The 17,211-nt window shown below is 45.0% G+C and overlaps 1 protein-coding gene across 1 annotated transcript in view; it reads right to left on the reverse strand.

Annotated features, from left to right (window-relative positions):
- The window catches only part of CASP7 (caspase 7), a 75,720-nt gene extending 67,507 nt beyond the window's left edge, over positions 1-8,213 (reverse strand). The window contains exon 1 of the mRNA XM_030202710.1: positions 8,073-8,213. The gene's annotated coding sequence lies outside the window, so the exon portion shown is untranslated. The remainder of the gene's footprint in view (positions 1-8,072) is intronic.
- Between the last annotated feature and the right edge of the window lie 8,998 nt (positions 8,214-17,211).

The raw sequence follows: 17,211 nt of genomic DNA on the forward strand, positions 1-17,211 counted from the left end.
AAGGGGCGGGACAGACTGTATTTTGGAAAAAAAATGGGCGCCCATCTTTTTTTTCGATAATACGGCTTGTGCCGGGCAAATGCAATCGGATTTGTGCGGATTTGAGCTGGGCGGTTTCGTTTTTCAGCGATAATGAAAACCGAAGGCGCCCAGCTCAAAAACGAACAAATCCAAGGCATTTGGTAGTGGGAAGGGCCAGGATTCGTAGTGCACTGGTCTCTCCCACATGTCAGGACACCAACCGGGCACCCTAGGGGGCACTTGTAACAATTAAAAAAAAAAAAAAAAGTAAAATACCTCCCAAGTCCATAGCTCTCTTCCTTTGGGTGCTGAGCCCCTCAAATCCCCCCCAAAACCCACTGCCCACAACTCTACACCATTACCATAGCCCTTATGGCTGCAGGGGGGCACCTAGATGTGGGTACAGTGGGTTTTGGGGGCGGTTTGGAGGGCTCCCATTTACCACCACAAGTGTAACAGGTAGGGGGGGATGGGCCTGGGTCCACCTGGCTGACGTCCACTGCACCCACTAACAACTGCTCCAGGGACCTGCATACTGCTGTGATGGAGCTGGGTATGGCATTTGAGGCTGGCATACAGGCTGGAAAAAAAAGTTGTTAAAGTTGTTTTTTTTTTGGTGGGAGGGGGGTTAGTGACAACTGGGGGAGTCAGGGGTGGTCATCCCCGATTCCCTCTGGTGGTCATCTGGTCATTTAGGGCACTTTTTTGTGACTTGTTATTGAAAAAAAGGGTCCAAAAAAGTGACCTAAATTCGCGCTAAAAACGCCTTTTTTTGATTATCGGCCGATGGCACCCATCTCTCCTCGGCCGATAAATGCCCCAGTCCCACCTTCACCATGCCTCCGACATGCCCCCGTCAACTTTGCCTGTTTCCGCGACAGATTGCAGTTGAAGACGCCCAAAATCTGCTTTCGATTATACCGATTTTTGGCGCCTTTGTGAGATGGGCGCCCATCTCCCGATTTGGGTCGAAATATGGATGCCCATCACTCTCGAAAATAAGGCTGATAGGCAAGTAACAGAGAAGAGATGGGAAACTACAGACTGGGAAGCCTTACCTCAGTGGTTGGAAGGGTAACAGAGACGCTGCTGAAGGAAAGTGTGATAGTCACATCCAGGATAGTTGGGTTAAGGCAGTTTCAGTTTGAAATACAAATCCCAGAAGGCATTGCAGGCAAGGAGCCCGGGGGTGATATGAAGAACCCGGACTGGACTCCTAGCTGCAATCAGGGAAGACATGGGTGTAAGCTGGCAGGATGTGTAGAGTGGCGACCACTAGGGGGAAAGAGATAGGAAACCCTGTGTGCAGGAGCTCCTCATTAGTCTAATGCTTAACTCAGCTGGTATGGGTGTGGGGAAGCTAGTGGAAGGAGAATGATTGGTTGTGCGAGCAGAAGCCAGGGATTGATTAGGCAGGTGGGAAGGAGTTCAGTTCAGGAGAGAGAAGAAGTGAGAGAGAGCAGTTGCAGGGAAAATCCCTTGGGTGTGAGAAGTCCCTAAAGTACTGAAACCTCCTGAAGGTAAAGGCTGCTTTGTGATTTAACTGGGATGATGAACTGAATGAACTGTTTGTCTTGGGAATTGAACTACTGTTTACTGGATAAAGAGCCCAGACTGAAGCTGACTGTGAGCCTGTAGTGAATCCTGGTAGGTGTAGGCAGCCTACTGCTTAAAGGGGACTATTTGCCACACACTTTCAGGTGACTTACATGTGCTTAAGATGGAAGGTGAATGCTGCTGTTGGAACCGTTTATCAGGTCTACTAGACACCTGCATGGAATAAAAGCCTTAAGATTGAAGTTGCTGGTGGACATTTGTTTCTTGATTGTACCGGGTGCGCTCTCCATGGTGACAAAAGCATAATGAACTTCAACAATCCAATTAGTTACAAGACCCAAGCCAACATGGCTTTACCAAAGGCAAATCATGTCAAATCTGCTTTCTTTCTTTGACTGGGTGACAGAAGAATTGGATCTTAGACAAGTGTGCAGGATGTGGTCTACTTAGATTTCAGCAAATCCTTTGAAACTGTTCCTTGTAGGATTGTTGGAGTTAACACTTGCCCATACTTGTTTGTCTGTACAAGACCTGCATTAGACTAACTTAGGCCTATGAACCAAGCTCTGACCGCATCATAACCGTCATGAACTCCTAATGGTATGATGGACTTTGCTAAGGACAAGTTGCTTGTGAAAGGACTCCAAAGAGCCCTTTCTTCATTGTTCCTTGTGTAATCATGAGGCCTGGGACTTTCCATAAGATATTTTTGGGGCCTATATCCTAGGGAACTCACAGCAGCCCAGACTGGTTAGATACAAGGGCCCAGCATGGTCTGTGTCTTCCCCATCAGCAGTTCAGATATTTTGTCCATAACTTTTTCACATGATGCCTGGACATGGCCTGACGTTGAATATCTGGGAACACCACCAGTGGCAGCTAAAAAAAAATCACTCTCACTGCCGCCAGCTGTATAACCATCTCTTAGTGCTCAGAGATCTACCCAACCAGAAATACGTGCATGTCACAGAGAGTAAGAACCGGTAATGTGTAGCATCTCAGCCATAACATAACATAAAGAAACTTCAGACCGCTGAAAACACGGCAGCTAGGCTTATCTTCAGAAAAACGCGATTTGAAAGTGCAAAACCCCTTCGCGAAAAACTACCCTGGCTCCCAATCAAAAGAACGCATTGCTTTCAAAATCTGCACTCTGGTTCACAAAATTATCTACGGTGAAGCTACGGGATACATGACAGACTTGATCGACCTACCAACTAGAAACACATCCAAATCAACACGAACGTACCTAAATCTGCACTACCCAAGCTGCAAAGGACTCGAATAGAAATCAACTTACACGTCAGTTTTTCCTACATAGCACACAATTGTGGAACGCATTACCAAAAGCCTTGAAAACTACGAACAACCACCTAAACTTCCGGAAAACACTAAAAACTAACCTGTTTAAAAAGGCATACCCTACCGATCCAACATAAATGCCTGATCTCTGCAACAAAACAAAACTAAAGAACGTAATGGACATAACACAACTCTTCCGTTGTACGATTCCCTAGTGTGGCTGTGCCACATGAACTTTATTTTACCACATCATCACTTTGTATTTGTTCACACCGGAGTCAGCAAACGCTTCTCCAGTACTATGTAAGCCACATTGAGCCTGCAAATAGGTGGGAAAATATGGGATATAAATGTAGCAAATAAATAAAATAACTAAGATTGGTTTCTTAGCTTCATCGCTGTGGCAGCCTTTTCACAAGATGACAGAGACTGGGACACGCTGTTGAGCTGACGTATCCTATCGGCGTTCAGTTATGAAATGATCCAGGAGCCAGCTGCGAGACGTGGGCTTGGAGTCCAGAAGGGGTGAGAGACCTTTCACATTGACGGAGCAGAGGACTCGTCAATGTGCATCTCCCAATTCAGGTGAGGGCAGTGGTTGGTTAAATAGGGAGTGATATTGCTAAGTTTCTAAGGGATTCATGATCACTGGTTGTGTAGTTACTTTGGGTTACCATTGTCTGTTTGTCAGGAAATCCTAAAGCTGTATTAGGAACAACTATTACTCGTGCTGCTAATTCATGCCTATTACTGAGTGGGATTAATACTGGCAGAATATTAGCCCTCTCCTCAAGTCACTTCACTGGCTTCCTATCCATTTCCGCATACAGTTCAACTCCTCTATTGACCTAAAAGTGCATTCACTCTGCAGCTCCTCAGTACCTCTCCACTCTCATCTCTCCCTACATTCCTCCCAGGGAACACCGTTCACTGGGTAAATTATCTGCACCCTTCTCCTCCACCGCTAACTCCAGACTCCGTTCCTTTTATCTTGCTGCACCATATGCTTGGAATAGACTTCCTGAGCCGGTGCGTCAAGCTCCATCTCTGTCCGTCTTCAAATCTAGACTAAAAGCCCATCTTTTTGATGCTGCTTTTAACTCCTAACCCTTACTCACTTGTTCAGTACCCATACTTTTCATTCCCACCTTAGTAATTCCCTTACCTTTTATTTGTCCTGTTTGTCTGTCCTAATTAGATTGTAAGCTCTTTTGAGCAGGGCCTGTCTCTTCATGTTCAAATGTACAGCGCTGCGTATGTCTTGTAACACTATAGAAATGGTAAGTAGTAGTAGGGTAGGGGATTGTTAGATGTGGACTAGCTGGTAGGAGAGAAAGAGACTGAACTTGAGGAAAGGGGAAAGAGACACTGGACCATGAAGGGGTGATGGGAATTCACAGGGAGACATATCGGCCCCACGGTAGGGGATGCAGGAGGAAGGGAGAAAGGGGAGCATAAGGGAGACAGAAAAGAAATGCTGGGTACTGAAGGAGCATAGGGACAGGGACGCAAAGGGACAATGCTGGAAAGAGAGGAGAAAGGGACACACAGGAGCAATGCTGATTGGGGGAGTGAGGGATAGTGATACAGGAACAATGCTGATTGGGGGGGTGAGGGATAGTGATACAGGAGCAATGCTGATTGGGGGGGTGAGGGATAGTGATACAGGAGCAATGCTGATTGGGGGGGGGTGAGGGATAGTGATACAGGAGCAATGCTGATTGGGGGGGTGAGGGATAGTGATACAGGAGCAATGCTGATTGGGGGGGTGAGGGATAGTGATACAGGAACAATGCTGATTGGGGGGGTGAGGGATAGTGATACAGGAGCAATGCTGATTGGGGGGGTGAGGGATAGTGATACAGGAGCAATGCTGATTGGGGGGGTGAGGGATAGTGATACAGGAACAATGCTGATTGGGGGGGTAAGGGATAGTGATACAGGAGCAATGCTGATTGGGGGGGTGAGGGACAGTGATACAGGAGCAATGCTGATTACAGTGGGGGGATTAGGACCAAGGGAGAGAAGTCAAGGTAAGAACGCAGAGGGGAGATGTTGAATATGGAGAAAAGGGACAGGGACACAGAGGGGAGATGCAAACAAGATGGACCGGGACAGAAAATAGAAAAGAAATGTCAAATGGACAGTAGATCCTGCAAAGCCAAAAAAAAAAAAAAATAGAGAAAAGCAGACAAGAGATATTGGGACCAAAGCCAATAGAAAAATAAAATGTTCAGACAACAAAGGTTAAAAAAAAAAAAAAAAAAAAGTATTTTATTTTGAAATTAATTAATTGGAAAATGTTAGCTTTTGGAAACGTGCATCTCTGATATTTTGCATTTATTTATTGGTTACATTTGTATCCCACATTTTTGCAGGCTCTGTGTGGCTTACATTATGCCGTAATGATGATCACCATTTCCAGCATGAGAAATACAAAACCAGTTAGTTTAACATTAAAGTTCTTAAAAGTTGAAGTAGGTTGTAAATAACATTGGATGGACAACTCAATTCAAGCATAAGAGGTGGGGGGTGGTGCTGATGTGTTAAAGTTCATTGGTGAGAGTTGATTGAAGCAGTCAACTGTATAGAAATCGATTTTATCTGGTTGTGGTAGAGTTTTGATGTTAGGTCAGTTATGATGGCTCATTATGGTGTATCTTTTTAAACAGGTAGGTCTTTAGTAAATTTCCGGAAGGTTGTTAGGTCGTGCATAGTTTTTAAGGCCTTTGGCAGTGCATCCCACGGTTGCGTGCTGATGTAGGAAAAGCTGGATGCCATAGATTGATTTATATTTAAGTCCTCTGCAACTGGGGTAGCGGAGGTTCAAGAATGTGCGTGCTGATCTTTTCGTGTTCCTGGTTGGTGAATCTATAAGGTCTAACATATATGACAAGGCCTCACCATGAATAATTTTATGAACCAAGGTGCATATTTTAAACGCTGTTTGTTCTTTCAGTGGGAGCCAGTGTAATCTTTCTCTTAGGGGTTTGGAACGTTCGTATTTCGCTTTTCCAAAATATGAGTCTGGCTGCAGTGCTCTGGGCGGTCTGGAGTTTCTTAATGATTTGCTCTTTGCATCCGGTTTCTATTTCTCTGTTACTGGTGTGTGCAGAATCTGACCTTGAGGTTTCTAGTTCATATTTTATAAGTACATAAGTATTGACACACTGGGCCAGACCAAAGGTCCATCAAGCCCAGCATCCTGTTTCCAACAGTGGACAATCATATCTTTATTACTGATTTGTGGTTCCTTGTTTCTTATTTGTTGAGACTCTGTTTTATGTGTGTGACCAAGGTGTGGTATTCTGCTATCAAGTAGAGTCTGTGTAGAGATCTTGCAGCTTGGGGTTTTTTTTTTTTCGCTAGGATGTGTATTAATGTTGTAGTGCCTGGTGTAATATTTACAGTACTTGCCTTTTCTGTGGATGCAAAATATATGTTTAACAGCTTGATAGTGGAGTCGGTAATTTTTATATTAGAATTCTTAGGCTACATATTTAAACTGCTACTTCAAAAGCAGTCACCTGTTTTATTAACAGTTTATTAAGCTGTTTATTATAAAGCAAAGTTCAAGATATGTACCATTGCGGTAATTATTTTGCAGGATACTGCGGTATGTATTGAGATGCTGACTAGACTCAAGTCTACTTTAATGGCAAAGTTTAAGTTATGGAATAATGCAAATTGTACATTAAAATGTTAGTGTTTCCAAAGGGCTTCTTTTTACAAAGCCACGGTAGTGATTCTCATGCAGCAAATGCAATGAAGCACATAGGAACTGAATGGGCTTCGTTGCATTTACTGCGCTGGAAATCACTACCACGCTAGTAATTCACGCAGACAGCGCGGTATTAACCCATCACCAGTTTACGGCAGTGCTCTGTAAGACAAATGGCATTTGGTCGTTTCTGAGATGGACGTCCTTGGTTTCGAGACCACATTAAGGGATGTCCATCTCTAAGGACGACCGAATTTAAGGATTTGGACGTCCCTGACGGTATTTTCAAAGCGAAAGATGGACGTCCATCATTTCGAAAATACGGGTTTCCAGACCCTGGATCGGGACATTTTGCAAGGACATCCAAATCGAAACGTAGACGTCCATTTCAAAAATGCCCCTCCAGGTGTGCGACTGGAGATCTTTGTGGGGCTGTTGATCTTGGGGGGGGGGGGGGGCATCACACTAATGCATCTAAAGCTTAAGAGCAACTGATGGAAAAACATTTTGAAATGCAAGATGGGTCTGTATTTATCTTTTAAAATTAAAGGGAGGCAGCTTTTATTCTCACCACACCTTCTGTTAAAAAAAGGCTCCATGGATAAATCCTTCTTATCTGTTCCCTTCTCCACTACTGCCAACTCCAGACTTTGCGCCTTCTGTCTCGCTGCACCCTACGCCTGGAATAAACTTCCTGAGCCCCTACGTCTTGCCCCATCCTTGGCCACCTTTAAATCTAGACTGAAAGCCCACCTCTTTAACATTGCTTTTGGCTCGTAACCACTCGCCTCCACCTACCCTCCTCTCTTCCTTCCCGTTCACATTAATTGATTTGATTTGCTTACTTTATTTATTTTTTGTCTATTAGATTGTAATTTCTTCTATGTTTGTGCAGCGCTGCGTATGCCTTGTAGCGCTATAGAAATGCTAAATAGTAGTAGTAGTAGATGATACGCGAAATCTCTATTTCCCGACCCAATAATACTTTGGTATTCAATATTCACTACTACAAATTCACCTTCTCCTCTCCGTCTGGGTTTGAAAGTGACCGAGCAAAGCCGCCAATTAATTCTGGCGGTTGACGTCAAAATGAAAACAAAAGCCGAAATGTTGCGTAACCCGACTCTTCTGAAAAGAAGACAGAAATTAATTCCCTTTCAAGCAGGTAAACGATCCCCCTCCCCTCCCCTCCCCCTGTTCGGGGCCCTGCCTGCCTCCCTATTACTTTGCTGCCTTTTTCACCTACTCCTGCACTTTCACTTTCGGTTGCAAATCGGACACAGTTTTAAAAAGCCTGAAAACCGACGAAGAGAACAGAAAACCGCAGACGGGATCAGAAGCGCTGCAGGAAGGAAAAGCTGAATTTAGAGTCTCCCCCATCCATTTTCCGTAGGAAACCTGCCCCCTCCCCCCCAGGTATTAGGGGCGCGCGGAATCCAGGAACATTCGAAAAGGGAACGTTACCACTTACCGCGTGCCGCAGTCCGAACTCCAGCCGCTTTCACTGGCGCTGCTGCTGCCGCCGCTGAGGTCCCAGGATGGGACGGGGAAGCCCACGGCGTTTGTGGTGTAGGAAGAGGGAAGTGCCCTGGCCTCCTGTTGCTGACGTCCTACCTTGCTCAGACAGACAGAAAGGGGTTGGATTACTGTCTACAAGCTGCTTTTTTTTTTTTACACTAGAAAAAGTATTAAGGTTGCTGTCGCAGATCTAGTTCGGCTTTTGTCTCCTGAGTCCTCCCCTTCCTCTATGGGGCGTATCTTGGTTTAGAAAGTTTTTGGACAAGTTCCTGGAGAAAAAGTCCATAGGCTGTTATTGAGATGGACATGGGGGAAGCCACTGATTGCCCCGAGATTGGATTTCTGCCAGGTACTTGTGACCTGGATTGGCCACTGCTGGAAGCAGGATACGGGGCTAGTTGGACCACTGGTCTGACCCACTATGGCTGTTCTTATGTTCTAACAAATACATATCTGTTGATGTTTTAGATTTGTTCCCTAAACCAACTATTTTAGCTCACTTTTAGTTTGCTTGTAATTTTTTTTTTTTTTATTGTACATATAATTTATTCTATTACATGGCTGTGATGTTGTGCAGTGCTTAGATATAAGCAGTTTATAAGTGTTGTATTAAGTTAACTGACTAGTTCAAGGAGAGACTTAGGACTAGTTCTGCGTTTCCAATTTACATCGGTTGCATTCTGGCACTTGTAGTCTCTGCTGCCAGTATCTCAGATCAGTACTGCAGGTCTCAGCCTGCATCAGGGCGGGACTGTCAGGAATCCATGAGTGGATGGAAATTTCCTGGAACTAAGGTCTGGGTAGTTCTGCATTTCCTGCTTCCTTATTCCCAATTCTCTACTCTGCCTGGGAACTGTAACCCTGAGTCTTTAGCAGTGTTAGACGTGCTGGGGCGGAGGGCAAAATTAAAGAGAACCCTCCTTCCCCCAATCCCCTCTCCCTGATATCCCCACCTGCCATTAATTCCATATATAAAACAAATGATGACTTCACACACAAAACACAGACCTTCACCAAGTACAGAACAAATATCACAAACAGGAATAGAAATATTAAGGCCAAAATTGAAGGGGGATGGGATTTCATATACCACCTTTCTGTGGTTGCAATCAAAGTGGTTTACATATTGCATGCAGGTACTTATTTATTTATTTATTTTTTTTACCTGGGACAATGGACCTTGCCCAGAGTCACAAGGAGCTGTAGTGGGACAAAGTCCAGTCACTGCACTAACCACTAGGCCACTCTTCCATGCTGGCAGACTCAGAAAATTAACTCAGCAGCCAGCACTGGAAAAATAAAACATAAACGCACTTCTTTTCGCACTGAACATAATCAGTGGGTCCCAGGTGTAGCCCCCCCCCTCCCCCAAATTAGTCACATCCCTTGCTGTGGCTTTGGAGATACCCAAGTCCTGCCAGCTAGAGAATGACACAGGGATAAAATTTGTCCCTGTTCCCCAGCCCCCCATGGGTTCTGTCTCCGTCCCCGCCCTGACCCATCCCCACAGGTTCTGTCCCCATCATAAGTACATAAATACATAAGTAATGCCACACTGGGAAAAGACCATCGAGCCCAGCATCCTGTCCACAACAGCGGCCAATCCAGGTCAAGGGCACCTGGCGAGCTTCCCAAACGTACAAACATTCTATACAATCTAGCCATTGTGACATCACTAATGAGGTTGGCTCTTATTGGTGGAATGAGCCACTATGACATCACAATAGGTTAAATCACTGCTCTATGTAATAAAAGTGAGCCAAGTAGAGGACATAAGTACATAAGTAATGCCACACTGGGAAAAGACCAAGGGTCCATCGAGCCCAGCATCCTGTCCACGACAGCGGCCAATCCAGGTCAAGGGCACCTGGCAAGCTTCCCAAACGTACAAACATTCTATGTTATTCCTGGAATTGTGGATTTTTCCCAAGTCCATTTAGTAGCGGTTTTTGGACTTGTGCTTTAGGAAACCGTCTAACCCCTTGTTAAACTCTGCCAAGCTAACCGCCTTCACCACGTTCTCCGGCAACGAATTCCAGAGTTTAATCACGCGTTGGGTGAAGAAAAATGTTCTCCGATTTGTTTTAAATTTACTACACTGTAGTTTCATCGCATGCCCCCTAGTCCTAGTATTTTTGGAAAGCGTGAACAGATGCTTCACATCCACTTGTTCCACTCCTTGGGCTCCAGTCTCATCTGCAGAAGCCTCGAACACTTATGATTTTAAATATAAATCTTTCTATTAAAGTATAAAAAGGAACAATATGCTGTGCAACTGTTGTATATAAATTACAAATGGAAAACAATAATAACAATGAACAGCTATAATAAACCCTCCCACCACCACCATCTACCCTTCGAACCCTAACAATAGCTGACTTCTACTACCCCAAGGAATCCTAATCCAGTTGTTAAAATGTCCAGGGGTACAAAGTACAACCCATTCTGTATGACCTAGAGGGGAGAAATATGCCCTATGAAGCAGTGTTATGATTTTTTTAATCTGTTGATGAATAAGAAGTCATCAACAATCTCAGGATTCAGTCTAGCTCTCCTGTCTTCCACAGTCCTTCCTGCAATAGAAGATGTCTTCTTAGAAGATTTGCTGGTAGCAGGATGTACAGGATCCCTCATGCAAATTTTGATAGCTGTGGCCAGCTGTGTTTGCTTGTTTTTCCAAAATCTGCATCATTCAAACATAACAGTCCAGCTCATTAACAGGCTTCTAAGTAGAAAGTGACAAGAGGACAAAGTTTGTCCCTGTCCCCGTGGGCTCTGTCCCCATCCCCGTGTCATTCTCTACTGCCAGTTGAGGACCACCTCCTTTTCCTCCTCTGGTCGGGCAGTCGGAAATCTCCAAGTTCTGCAGCTGGTGGCAGTGTCCCTGAGCTGATCACTGGCTGCAGAGCTTGGAGAGTTTTTGCTGCCAGACCAGAGGAGGAGAACCTCAGCTGGCAGGGCTTGGGGATCTCCACCAGCTCAGGAATTTATATTTTGCATTTCAGCAGGGAGCTGGAGGGAAGGTGGGGGAAAAAATTTGGTGGCCACACATTTTACGCTCAGGCTCTCCCTCTCATTGACTGTCTGGCTATGCCACTGAACACAATATAAAGAGATCCACAATACGCATATCTGTAAGCTAGCATATTCCAGTTAATAAATTAAAAATAAAACACTTCTTTTTACCTTTGTTGTCTGGACATTTTGAGGGGCATTTTCAATATGATGTCTAAATCCGATTTTGGACATTTTCCTGAAAACGTCCAAAAGTCAAGTGGCGAACATAAACATTTTTTAACTACTTTATTTATTGCAATTTTTCATAATAGAACAAGCAATATAATCTTGTTGCAAAGAAATATGAGTCAATAACATCAAATAGCTAGGAATCAAAAATATAAAGGACAAAAACTCCACTAGACCACAAAAAATGGAGGCGTTAGTACAGCTTTAAATAGTTTAGTGTCATCTGCAAATCTGAGCACCTCACTTGTTCTTTCCAATGTCCAGATCATTTATATGTTAAATAGCACCAGTCTCGGTGCAGATCCCTGCAGCGCTCCACTAATGGTCCCCCACAGAAGACTCATGAATAAGCTGAAAGGGTTGAACTTAGGACCGAAAGTGGTGAACTGGATAAGAAACTGGTTGACTGACAGGTGGCAGAGGGTGAAAGTAAATGGAATCCACTCGGCGGAAAGGAAGGTGAGCAGTGGAGTTCCTCGGGGTCGGTCCTGGGGCCGATTCTGTTTACTATATTTGTGGGAGATATTGCAGAAGGGTTGGAAGGAAAGATGTGCCTTTTTGCGGATGACACGAAAAATAGCCAATAGAGTGGATACCCTGGAGGGAGTAGAAACGATGAGAAGGGATCTCCGAACGTTAGAAGAATGGTCGAGGGAGGGAGATCCAAGATGGCGCCGAGAGCAGATGTGCGCGAAGCAGCTCCTGACTCTCAACAGAAATCTATCACTTGGGAGTAACCACGGACCCGTAATGGGAAAGAGGAAAGGGAAGCCCAATATGCCTACCTCCACAGGCAGGGTGAACCCTCCTCCCAGGCGGAAGACTTTGGTGGAGTCGGGTACGTGAGCACCAGGAACCAGAGTGGATGCTTCGAGGGGTCCGGGAGACACATTAGACCATAGCGCTGAGGGAGTGTCATTAAGTCCTCCCCCGACAACTGCACCTCCAAGACCCGGAGGAGAGGCGGTGGCAGCGAGCGAACAGAACGCCGAGTCCAGAATCGGGATCCCTGCGGCTGTGAGTGGAGACCCCGTTGCCACGTCGACGTCAGTGGGAGCAACAACCCAGGCAGGTTCTGTGAAGCAGATACCTGTGTCTGAGGGAATTCAAGGCGAGCCCTCCGTGAGGACTGGAGTAATGTTGAAACCTGCGGCTGTTACAATGGATATACTTTGGGAAGCGATCCAAGGACCGAACAGAAGCCTACAACAATTATCAGGCAGGGGTGTCGCTGCTATGGGGCCATGGGGGCCAGGGCCCCCATAGATTTGGCCCTGGACCCCCCTACCGTTGACCCCCCCCCCCCGCCCGCTCACCTGCCTGCCTGCCGTCGCCTACCTGGGCTGGCGGGGACCCCATCCCCGCCAGCCGAAGTCGTCTTCCCTTCCTTGTGTGCAGGACGTCAGACTCAGAAACCTGAAAGGAAGGAAGACGACTTCGGCTGGAGGGGGATGGGTCCCCGCCAGCCCAGGTAGGCAACAGCGAGTGGGGGGGTCGAGAGGGTCGGCGGGGAGGGGAGGGTGTCGGCGATGATGGCGGCGGGGGAGGTGGGCGATGATGGCAGCGGCGGGGGGGGGGGGGCTAAAATGTGCCCCCTCACCTTGGCTCTGGCTCCCCCTACCGCTGAAGGTCAGATACGCCCCTGTTATCAGGTATTTTGCGGGGCGAAGTGGCGGAATTAGAACAGGCTCATAGTGACTTTTCTGGTAAGATGGAAGAGCAGACGACCAAAGTGGAGGTTTTAGAAAATGATTAGAAATCAGTGAAATCTTCAACATTAACATTAATAAAAGATAGAATATTTAGAGAACCAGATAAGGAGAAATAATTTACGTTTTTGGAATTTCCCCAAGTCTCCTGTTATTCCGGCATTAGAGATGTTGAAAAAATATACTGTGGAGGTATTGGGTGTTCCCCCTGAGGGTTTCCCACCAATTGATTGAATATTTTAACACCCAACAGAAAGGACTTAACAAGGATCTGGGGTTCCTAGCCCATCATAAACCATAAAGCTGTATGTCTCTGTTGATCACCCTCCCCTCACCTATCCACACCCACCCTGTTAGAATATCAATGATATGCTTTGATGTCCCCATGCATACCTCCTACCCACCCCCATCCTCCCACCCTGTCAGACTGTCATAGTAATGCTTGAAGGTTTTCACTTATATATACTATCAGCTAGCACATTTGCTTATTTCCGATCTGAGGAAGAAGGGCAACCTTCGAAAGCTAATCAAGAAATGTACTAAGTTATGTCCAATAAAAAAGGTATCATCTTATTTTCTTTTCCATGTTTTATTTTGTTTGATTTCTATAGATTCTACATGGAATGTTGCTATTCCACTAGCAACATTCCATGTAGAAGTCGGCCCTTGTAGATCACCAATGTGCAGGACGTCAGACTCACAGAAACAGAAGCCTGCGCAGCCTTCTACATGGAATGTTGCTAGTGGAATAGCAACATTCCATGTAGAATCTCCAATAGTAGCAACATTCCATGTAGAATCTCCAATGGTATCTATTTTACTGTCATAGTAATGCTTGAATGTTTTCACTTATATACACTGTCAGCTAGCACATTTGCTTATTTCCGATCTGACGAAGAAGGGCAACCTTCGAAAGCTAATCAAGAACTGTATTAAGTTATGTCCAATAAAAAAGGTATCATCTTATTTTCTTTTCCATGTTTTATTTTGTTTGATTTCTATTGACCACCAATTACCAAAACTCAATATATTACCGGCACTGGAATAAGAAGATTGCCTGTTCCTCCTCAATCTGACCTAAATTTAACGGATTTCCTTGAAAATTCTATGGAAGTTTTATAACAGAAAGAACAACATTGCTGGTTACGTTCGCTCTGGAACCAGATCGTAATAATATATTTAGACTCTATTTCTGCCACATGAACTCTCTTTTCCTGGGATCAAAAATACAGATTTTTCCGGATCTCTCAAGAAATTAAAAAGAAGAAAATAATTTTTGTTATTAAAAGCAAGAGTTCTCCGAATAGGGGGGGACTTTTCTTCCCAAATTTCCGTGTAAATGTATTGTTTCTTTGAATTCCACAAACTATATGTTTTTTTTGACCCAGGGAAGTTGATAGAATTTATTTCTTCTAAAGAATAATGTTGTAGCAGTTCTAGGTCACTAGCGCTTAAGTCTCGGCTGCGTTACGCAGATTCCCTCTGCTCTATAGTTTGTAATTGTTTCAATTAATGTAATTGAGATTTAAAAATCACATTTCCTAGATCATGGATCTATTAATTGTGGACTAAAACCTATGTGTGTTTATTTTCCTATTAGGATTTAATTTCCTGATTTTTTTCTTTATTTCTTTATATTCAAATTTATGTTTTATTGCATAAATGTAAATGTCAAAATTCATAAATTAAAAAAAAAGAATGGTGGAGGGTCTGGCAGTTAAAATTTAATCCACTCAAGCCAAAATGATAACTGAAAATCTAAACATAGCCTCACACTAGCTATGTATATGTAGGATTAATCACTCGCCCTGTTATTCACCTTATCTCACCTATCTCTATATATAAAAGGCACCACCAACGTTCTAAATGAAGCCTCCAGCCGGAAGTGTGAAGGGGGAGAGATATCCGGTTTCCCCATGAGTGTCTGCCCCGCCCTCGCTCTCTCTGTAACACAAACAGTGAAGGAAAACACAGCAAAGCACGAAATCAAATCGCTCTCTCTGTAACAGTGAAGGACTCAGAGGGGGGAGGGGAGAGAGGGCAGAAGCCCTCACTATCTCTGTAACACAAACACAGCAGAAAACTTAACACTGAAGGACTCGACTCCCAGGGGGGAGGGGACAGAGAGGACAGACAACACAGGGGTAGGGAGAGAGGGCAGGGACACACACACTCCCACATGCACACAGAAGAAAACCTTGCTAGCCCCCGTTTCATTTGCATCAGAAACGGGGCTTTTTTACTAGTTGCTAATAAAGATGGAGAAAAAAAGCTTCAGTATCACCGCCCAGCCAGCCCAACACTGCAGGCTATAAGGCGTAGGCTCGGCGCGCCATCATATAGCTTAAAAAAAACTCCATCAATACTTCTTAACCCCTAATACTCAGGTTGCTTCTCTCTAAATACTAATCAGTCACAGATAACAGTCCTGGGAATGTAAGGGTCCCACCCTTTTCCTGTCAGCACCAACTCCTGACAACCTCCCACTTGACCCAGGTTGAAACCTTCATTCATTAATTCACCTCTGAGGTAGCCATCTTTTCCCTCCCTTCATTAGGCCGGAGAACCAAGCTGCCATCAGCCCTTTTAGCTCTCTTCTCTCTCTCCACCGGTTGCCAATCCATAGGCTCCTCTACAGTGGCGTTCCTAGGGGGGCTGACACCCGGGGCGGATCGCCGATGCCCCCCCCCCCCCCGGGTGCACGCCGCTGGGAGGGGGGTGCTGTGTGCCTGCCGGCTCTTCGTTTTCATGCTCCCTCTGCCCCGGAACAGGAAGTAACCTGTTCCGGGGCAAAGGGAGCATGAAAACGAAGAGCCGAAAGGCGCGCGGCACCCCCCCCAGCGGCGTGCACACGGGGCGGACCACCCCCACCGCCCCCCCCCCCTTGGTACGCCACTGCTCCTCTACAGTTCTCTCCTCCAGCTGCCCCTGCCTCAACCACCTGATTCATCCTTCTCAGATCCTCCTCCCTCCCCATAGCATTCTGGGACTGGTAGTGTGGATAACTCTTCCTGGCTCTACCCTGTATCTCCCTCAAGGGCTTCTGGGAATTGTAGTCCTTGGGTCTCACTGTTCTCTCTGAGGAAGGTGACCAGCTGCTTTCTCTGACCTGTTTGATCCTTGGGGACCGGAATCTACGGGCTCTGCCCTCCCGTGTGAACTTAGGACACCCTGAAGGAGACCTTCTCCCTCTTGCCTTAGCTGTTCCCCACTCCATGTCCCTGCACTCTTCACAACGGTCTGTGCCCTGAGAATGCCAAGGACAAATCAAACTCGGGTATACATATAAAGTATTGCATATCAAGTAAAACGAGTTATCTTGTTGGGCAGACTGGAAGGACCGTACAGGTCTTTATCTGCCGTCACTTACTATGTTACTTTCAAAAATTTAATCAAAAAACATATTAAGTTAGTCCAATAAAAAAAGGTATCATTTTATTTTATTTTCTCTGCTTTGATTTGTTTCTATTTATTACCTTTAAAAGTGAACTAACACAGCTACCACATCACTATACATATGTAGAAACAATAGCCCCAAATGATTTATTGTTAAAGCAAAATGGAGGTAAGACCAGGAAAATGCTTTTCACAGGACAATCGTCCTTTTATCTTTAACAGTGCATTTCCGTAACAAGGGACATAGGAGGGAAGAAACATCAATCAGTTGTAATGGTCCTAACAGAATCCACTTCTAGGCTTTTATTCACATACTGCTAGGATGTGATACCGCCTTGAGTTCACAGCTAGTTTAAAGCTTCAGAGGTCTAACCTGCTTTTAACTCTGCTGTCATTCTTCAGACTTGATACAGCACGAAATGAGCTATTAATGGAGACCTGGATATGTAATGTATTGGTCACAATATGCAGCCAAGGGGCACAGCTGAGGGTCATTTCTTGGGCTTAAAACTAGGGGCTAGATTTAGCAAATGTTTTTCACCATTTAGGCACTGAAGAGGAAAGGCTTGGTAGATCTGTTTCATTAAATCACTTGCTATATCGTCCTTCATTTGATATGACAAAGCGGTTTACAATCAAACAACAATATAAACAAACAAATGTACAAATTAGTACTTTACAATCAAATTTCAAACAGGAACAAATTTTCAGAAAAAAAAAAAATAAAAACAGGAGACTATT

This window comes from Microcaecilia unicolor, chromosome 5 (genome assembly GCF_901765095.1).
Source record: "Microcaecilia unicolor chromosome 5, aMicUni1.1, whole genome shotgun sequence".
NCBI lineage: Eukaryota > Metazoa > Chordata > Amphibia > Gymnophiona > Siphonopidae > Microcaecilia > Microcaecilia unicolor.